This window comes from Parasteatoda tepidariorum, chromosome 2 (genome assembly GCF_982258835.1).
Source record: "Parasteatoda tepidariorum strain Cologne lab strain chromosome 2, Ptep-v5.0, whole genome shotgun sequence".
In the NCBI taxonomy this organism is placed as follows: domain Eukaryota; kingdom Metazoa; phylum Arthropoda; class Arachnida; order Araneae; family Theridiidae; genus Parasteatoda; species Parasteatoda tepidariorum.
This window is the reverse complement of record NC_141756.1, coordinates 123,194,426-123,203,220: the sequence shown is the minus strand read 5'-3', so window position 1 is coordinate 123,203,220 and position 8,795 is coordinate 123,194,426. Positions and strand designations below refer to the sequence as shown.

At 28.7% G+C, this 8,795-nt stretch overlaps 1 long non-coding RNA gene across 2 annotated transcripts; it reads right to left on the bottom strand.

Moving 5' to 3' along the window:
* Positions 1 to 928: 928 nt before the first annotated feature.
* LOC147816144 (uncharacterized) lies at positions 929 to 6,449 on the bottom strand. 2 transcript variants are annotated; one of them, XR_015431808.1, is made up of 4 exons: positions 6,309 to 6,449; positions 6,113 to 6,189; positions 3,445 to 4,201; positions 929 to 1,824 (listed from the first exon to the last, which is right to left on the bottom strand). It is a non-coding gene; the product is annotated as an uncharacterized LOC147816144 (long non-coding RNA). The 2 variants fall into 2 exon arrangements; XR_015431809.1 differs by lacking the exon at positions 3,445 to 4,201 and having other exon boundaries at positions 1,695 to 1,824.
* Positions 6,450 to 8,795: the final 2,346 nt, after the last annotated feature.

The following is an 8,795-nucleotide window of genomic DNA, read 5'->3' as shown; positions in this document are numbered from 1 at the left end:
TCTCCGTGTTTGCTTAAGAAATTTTGAAAAAAAAAAAAAACATTTTGGCGATAAAAATTCTGCTGATGGTAAAAATACTTCTCTTATTCCTCAAAAGATAGTACTATTTCCAGTACTGCAGTTTGTTGAGATATAATAGTTTAAGTGCCCCTTGCAGTCTGGCTAACAATGGGACATTTTTGTGATTTTCCTCTCCATTTAACGCAAATGCGGGTTAGTTCCATCAAAAAGTCCTGCACAAAGGCAAATTTCTCCCAGTACTTGATTGATCCAGGAGTTCCCTTGTCTTCTGGATTGAGTTCAAAATTACAAGACTATGAAGTTGAACATTATTAGCCGTAAACCCAAAATTAGGTCGGCTGTTTAACAACATTTATAAAATAATTTAAGTAATTATAAATGATGGTTCAAAAAAATTTTCTTTCGATTAAGATTTATATACATATTTTTTGCTAAATATAAGTGCTCATATTATTTCCAATTTTGAATTTCTCTTTTCGACTTAACATGATGTGTCCAACTTTACTCTTATCCTGAAAAACGACGCTAGTAAAATCTCCATTATTTTATTCCTCCTATGTTGGCAGGTATGCCAATGTATAACTTTTCGGGTAATGTATTTGAATTTAGAATTCTGAATGATAAAGTGAGTTTTAAAATTATAAATTCCTACAACTTTAATTTACAGTGTGGCAACCTTGTAAAAAACTGTTGACTTTTTAGACTAATTTAATAAAATGTATCGAGTGAGTTATCTAAATGGATGTCACATTACAGATTTAATTGGATTTGTTTATTCTTTAACAAAAATACTCCAGATTTAAAAACTCACCAATGAGACAATAAACTTTATGTAAGGAAGGAACTTTGTATCTTTTATGGTATGTCACACTTTTTGATTTCAAAGACAATAAAATATTTTTAACTCTTTTTTTTTTTTTTTTTTTTTTTGAATTGGGCAATGAAGACAGCAAACAATAGTTTGATAAAACTTAAATAATAAAAAAAAGGAAAGTTTGGAGAAGACCTTTATCCAGCAATGAATTAAACAAAGATCAGATAAGTAACAATTAAAATTCTTTTTTCAAAAAAAAAAATGGAAATTTTCAAATTTTTTCAGTTTTATACAGAATTTTAAATTCTATGCATATTATTTAAGAATCGTTTTGAATATTTCATTTTAAAAATTAGTATTATATTCAATATGCGACATTTAGTATCAGGGTTCCCTTAAAAACTGTTTTTATTTTGGAAAATAAGGGTCCTTTAATTATTTGAATGTGTAGAAATGCTAAGAAAACAAGTTATAACAATTTACCACCTTATCTCCAGCACAGCATTTTGTGTTTGTGCTGGTAAAGGTCAATATGAGTAAAAATATTTAGAGTACATAAATGACTTTCTTTATATTTAAAATGTATGTGTGAGGACTAGATTCGATTTTAAAATTTATGTTTCGGAAGTAAATAAAGACACCAACACCAAATATTATTTTACTTACATCCGAATGATATATGAATATTATATGAATAACCTGCATTAATATTAATTACAATGAATATCACGCTACTTTGTTTTAACTGCAGAATTAGAACCAAGATATTCGGTACAGGGAATAATCAATTCTCTTGAGTTACACCATTTTAACAGATAGTCGCTTCTTAAACTGATACGGAAAAGTTAATTCTTTTTGTAGTCTATTTAGTCTGTATAACGACTTCCTGTAGATCCCAGATCATTATGAAATCCTCTGAAATGAGGTTGAAGAGCGTTGTTTAATTCGGCTGGCAAGTCTGGGGCACCTCCGATCCCTTGTTGTATACACTGTAAATAGAAAGTACATTATTATTACCTCTTCATAACACATTTTTTACAATTATAGAATGATAACAAAGGCCTTCGCTTCTTGGTTTCGTGTGATAGAGCCATTAAATAATAACAACAAATTAATAATAAACTAAGAAAAATTGTATAAACTTTCAAAAATCACAAAAATGAAAACTAAATAATATTAAAAAAAAGAAAGAAAATCTAATTCTAGTATTTAAGCAAAATTAATAAATCTATAAACAGAAATAAATAACAAAATAAAATATATAAATGAAATAAAATAAATAAATGAAATGAAATAAATAAGAAAAACATTATAACTAAACTAAAAAATGAAAAGAAAAATTAGACTAATATTTTGCCAAAATTAATTGCAATAATACAAAACTTAATACAATATTTTAGGGCCTTGGCATTATACACTTCGTAACAAAGTATATTGATATAAAATAAGTTTACGATGATATTAAAATAAGTTTTAATTTGAAAAATTAATAACTTGTAATTATATGTTATTGTTTTACTTAACAGCTGGCAAGTTAAACATTTCCGTCAGCAATTGAAATTTGAAAAGTCGAATGAAATAAATCTTCCCTCGATACAAAGTTAAATAGTTAAAAGGTCAATTATTTCGAACAACTTGACATCTTCGCCCGATTCGAAAATTTTGAAAATATATTTTCAAAATCTAATTTAGATATGTTTTGAAATATACTTAGGACATATTATGATAGAGTTTATATTACACACCCAATAATTTTTTTACAATATTTTTTACTTAAAATTACGCAAGTTATATGATTATAAGCAATTCTTACTGCTTTCCCCTATCTTTCCTGCCGTCTTAACAAAGTAAAGAAATAAATTCGATTTATAATAATTTTAATAAGTTAAATCGTCCAAAATTATTTCAATTCTGGGGTTTAAAAAAATCATTGTCGCGGTTTAATGGAACATTAATGATAACACGATGAACAATAATGAAAACACGATAAACATTAATGAATTAACTCCTTACTGCGAAATAAAAACAATTTCTATTTAAAATTTATGAAAGAAAACGTATATTAAAACTATTTTCTGAACATGATAATTACAGCAATAAAATAATTTAAAATTCAAAAATGTATATACTTTATATGATTATTAAGAAAAACCTAAATTTAGAAAAAGAAAGAATTTTTGATATGACGATTCTAAAATTAGCACGGTTTTGGAATTCTTTTTACAATTTTCCATTTTTAGTATTTGCTGTTAAACAAAATAAGACCTACTGGCCATTTTACTGCTATAAAAATACTTTGTGAATTGTGCTAAAGTTGAAAAATAATATTACAAGCTTCTTTAAATAAAAAAAATTCATCATTTTTTTTTTTAAAAAAAAAGACAACTTTCTTAAAGATAGCGGGCGAGAATAAGTTTGAACGTCAAGATAAAATTGCAGCTCATTAATTTTTTCTCCCTTTAAAAAGCAAAGTAACCTGTTTTTTTTTTTTTTTTTTTTTTTTTTTAGTTGCGCATATATGCATTTACTTTTCATTACTCTAATAGGAAACAATAAAAAAGATAATCAATAATTTATAATCATTTTTTCGAAAAAATAGAAATGCTTACTAAATAGTCAGCTGTTTTGCATCAAGTAATTCTAAAGCAGCAGAATGTATTTAATTTCTTAATAAGATTTAATTTTCAACTAACTAGAAATAATTCTAAGCTTTCTTTTAATAAAAACTTGACAATAATTTTAAAAAAAATAAAAAATAGTGGCTTTCCTCTCCATGTAACGCAAATGCAGGTTAGCTCCATCAACAAAGCCCTCCATTCGCAACCAAACATTTTTTGTTTCAAATCACTCTTATTTTCCTCATTCACATCTGGCTGGTCTTGAAACTGGGTGCCTATATTTGAGAACGCTAAACATTTGCTTTAAACACTGGCAATCTCAGAACTTGCTTAACGTAAATGACTAGTGACATGAATTTTCGAGGGCCCAAAACATGTCGATTTTTATTGACATATTCATATTTTTGAAGTTAAATGTCATTTTTCATTTGTCCACTTTAGAGTCTTGGTATTATTAACTTAGTAACAAAGTATATTGAATTTAAATAAGTTTACACGTAAGTTTTATGTAAGATTTTGGCTCCTAATTTGAAAGAATAATAGCTTATAATTCGTCGAGTCCTTGTGCCGTCGAGCGAATCGAGATAATTTTTCATGGTTTTCCTCTCCTTGTATCGCAAATGCAGGTTAGTTCCACCAAAAAGCCCTCCACTGAAGTGAAATTTCGCCCGATACTTGATCCAGGAGTTCCCTTGTCTTCTGGATTGCGTTCGAGTGAGGAATATATCGTAAAATGAATACATTTTATCTGAAAAAAAAGTGTTTTAGTTATAATAGTTAGAATAAAAAGTAATAGTAATAATAAAAAAGCAATAATTGTTTTAACTTTTCGTATAAGAAGCTCATTGCTGTAAAGAAGTGTAAGAGTCCAAAAGCGAGAGTGTAACAACTCGAAATTTGCCTACATTGACCACAGTGCCGACGAGTTCCTGTGCCGCCCGGCTAAACGATGGGGGGGGGGGGGTTTGATGGTTTTCCTCACCATGTAACGCAAATGCAGGTTAGCTCCATCAACAAAGTCCTTCACGAAGGCGTGTTTCTCCCAATACTCGATCCAGGAGCTCCCTTGTCTTCTGGATTTGGTTCAAAATTTCAAACGGAGTTGAACATTAATAGTCGTAAACCCAAAAATTGGGTCGGCTGTTAATGCGACGGTTATAAAATAAAATAATTTAAAAACGAACGTTTAATTTAAAGAAAAACCTAAATTTAATTACTAAAACAATTGATCAGGATATTATGGAAAATATAATCTACTTGATTGTGTAGAGAATAAGATTTTGAAAAATGTAGTTTAATAGTTTGCAAAATAGTTAGCTACGAAAACACGCAATTGTGAGATAAAGTTTCATAAATATAGGGGTACACACCTTGCGGCACGCGGGCCACATGCGGCCTGAGCAGCAACCGTATGTAATTTTAGAAAAAGAAATGAAACTAATTTTTTTTCTCCATTTTTTCTTTTGGAAAAATAAAAAAAGTCTGAGATTGCTCGTTTAAGTTTTTGACACACCCAATCTCAACCAATGTAGGTTTTCGATCGCTTTTTTTGGATGGTTAACACTACGGATTTACGCATAGCCTTGAAAATACCATATTTTTAACACGACATTATTACAATACACGAACGAATTTTGAATTCCGGTTGTCGCTCTCCATATGTGCCAAATTTATCGTAAATTCAATGCTACCCATCTTCATGTAGTTTCTGAAATAACGATTTTTTTTTTAAAGATATTTTACGTCTTGAACTTTTGGAACGGGGCACTTAAATAAATTCGTTTTTGACGCGCTTTATTTGCGCAAATTTTATCGCAAATTTAAATGACTACTCATTTCCACGAGATTTTTAAAATTTTGATATTTTTTGAGCGATATTATTACGAATCGCTCATTTGGATAATCAATTATGACGTGGTTTATTTGTGCCGATTTTGTTGCAAATCAAGCTATTTATAGTCACATGATTTAAAAATCATATATCGCTATTCGTACTTACGCGTTTTAAAAATCATACGTTTTTATTCTTCTCGCAATTTAAAAATCACACATCGTGATTCGCTAAAAATCACGTTCCGTATTGACATTAACGAGATTTAAAAATCATCCATCGCCATTCGTATTCATGAGATTTAAAATCGCATATCCCGATTTGTATTCTGCCGTTTAAAAAATCATACGCTGTTACACTTCTCGTAATTCAAAAACTATACACCACGATTCGTATTCACACGATTTAAATACCACATTGCGATTCATATTCACACGTTTTAAAAATCAGACTTCTTCTCGCAATTTAAAATATCAATTTCGATTCGTATTCACGCGATTTCAAAATCACACATCGTCATTCTTATTTACGAGATTTAAAATTCAGGAAAGGAAGAGCACCATTTGGGACAAATTTCCAAAACTGATAAAGTTATCTGCCCAAGTTTAATACAGCAGAGAACAATAGCTTCTGTAGAAAGATTGTTTTCCAGAATGAATTGGGCGTGTTCAAGATTGTGGAGCAGTCTTTAAGCAAAATCATTAAGTTTTCACTTAATTGCCCAAAAAAGCTATCAGACAATTACATAGGAAATATTAAAACAAAAAAACATTTTATTCACTTTTAAAGAGATTTTAAAGTGGTTAAGGCATTAAATGAAACTCTTACCAGAACCATTTAAGAAAAATGATGTAGCACGCAAAACCTACAATTCCCCTTCATAGCTATAACGGCTGCAGTTAATCCTGTAAAATGCAAAGAAAAAAAGAAATTTTTAGATGAAATACTCAAAATTTCAACTAACACAACAAAATAAAAGTTTATTTAGGACACTGGTATACTACATATTGAATATGTGACTAACTGTAAAAAAACAGTAGCTGGAAATAGCAGACTAAATAGTATCCTCTGATAATAAAAGTAGAACAAAGGTTGGAAAAAAACTTTAAAAAAAGTAGAGACTGAATGTTTGAAAGGCAAACATTGACATATTATTTTTTCTATTGAGGATCATAAATGAAAACAAATTGGGGATCGCAATTATTATCTAACGGAGGGGGGAGGGCAAAAATACTATCAAAATCTGACAAATCACAGGACAGGAAGGAGAATATGATAAACAACAAGGCAAGTTTGATTGCTTGCGGAAACAAAGATAAGTTGAAAGATTGTTGATAACATCTCAAAGTTTCGACGTCCAATTAAATCTGCTTTGATGATTACTACATTCCTCTTATTCTTTATTTTTCTCTTAAATATTAATTTGGGACTCCTCACGTGTATACCTTTTATTTTCATTTATTTAAAAGGATTTTAAAAAATACATAGTAAGAGCAGATTTTTCGGAACACTCTGCATAAGACAGGATTCTTCATAAACCTCAAATACTTTTTTTTTTGTTTCTTTTGTCATTTATCTCGTTATTATACTTTAATAAGATGATACTGAATGATCTTATTATTGAATTATGATACACGAATTTCGAACATAATTAAGACCCACAAATTTAACGTCGACACTTATTTATCAATTTTCTTAGCCATTTCGACATCATTTTTCGAGTTTGAAATTTTGCATTTGAGTAATCACTGTCTTTGCGATTTTTTGCGCACCGATTTAGAGCCCTTTCTCGATAGTACCTTTTTTTCAACCGTTTCTATACGGTTTTTCAAATTTCGATTCGATTCTTTATAGACGATGAATCGAAGTCTGAAAAAAAAAAAAAAAAGCTTCGAAATTATATTCTTTTTCCATCGTTATAGTGACCCTCGTGGCAGAATTTTTGTCTGGCATTCTGAGACAAACCTCAACATCTTCCTACACGATATTTTTAATAGTAACAAATATATACGTTACCAATTTAAAGTAACAGGCGAGCTTCGTGTTTACAAAAACGCCTGTACGTATAGAATAAAACTGTATGTCAACTGTAATTGTATTTTTAATCATTATTTTTAAATGATATAATATTTCATTGCAAATGTAATATTTTTTTTCATCTACATATAAAAAGATTTCATATTTGAATATTATGGGCAATATTTTCACACTTTAAAAGAGTTAAAAAAAGAGGGGGAAAAGAACATGAACTTATTTTGAGTGAAATGGACCAATAAATGTCGACATATCACAGATTTAACGAAAAAAAATTTTCTTTTAGAACAGTTCTTTATAAGAACAGATGAAAAAATTATTTCAATATTTTGAGACTAAAACTATGTTTAGAGATCTACTTTGAAATATGACTCAATTAGGGAGATTTCGCAAATTTATGTGAGCTTCCGAACTTTGTGGTACGTATGATTTTAAATGCGCATGCGCCAGTTTTGGTGAAATGAGCATGCAAAAAATATTATATAATATAAAATTATATTTATATTTTATTACATAAAATTTTAAGGAAATCGAATGTTTAAGATCATTTATTAAATTCTTCAATCACCTACCTACTCAGTCAATGAAAAAAAAAATCGTGGAAATTACTAGATTTTTGAGATCAAAATGTGTTTTTAAAGCCTAAATGTGACGCAATAAGTATTTAAATTTTTTTTAAATAAGTTCTCTTTTAGTTAATAATATGAGCATGAAAAAAAATTATTTGCGGTTTTAGTTAAAACATTAAAAATCGCTTATATAATGATATTGACTATTTGATTAATGACTATTTGTTTATTTACTGACAATTTGGCTTAATGAATAATTACATAATCGGATAAAAATTTTCAACCTTTCACTAATTATCTAAACTAAATTTAATAGAATTAGTGAATACAGTTAACATAATGTGATTATACTTTTAAAAGTAATCTATTTTAAAATTAAATTACAAAGTAAAAGCCTACACAAATTTCGGATTTCAAAACTACAACGCAATAAAACTTTATACAATCATAAAATATTTCACTATAAAAAATACACATTATTGACATGAAGTTTCACAGATTTTGTTTACTCATTATCGTGGCGAACAACATGGTTATCTGTGGTTACGCCTAAGGTCTCCAACGCATATAATTTTTTTGAAGGACTAGAGATCTCTTACATATACTACTTGAATCTAACGCTCCTCTCTTCCAAATCTAATTTTTAAGATGATTTAAAGTTTTTTCATTCACACATTTCATCTCTACACGGAAGAAACCTTTTAATCAACTCCTGAGCAATGCTTAATTTCATTATGGCTCGTAATAGATACGAAAATTAATCATGGAGTATCCAAATTAGAATCATTATCAATTTTTTTTTTAAATAGTTACCAAAGCACAAGTAGCTGTCAAAATCATTGCAAGCTTTAGAAAATAATGTTCGATAGTGTGTTCGAGCTTAGATTAAGAATATAGACAAACAGTGA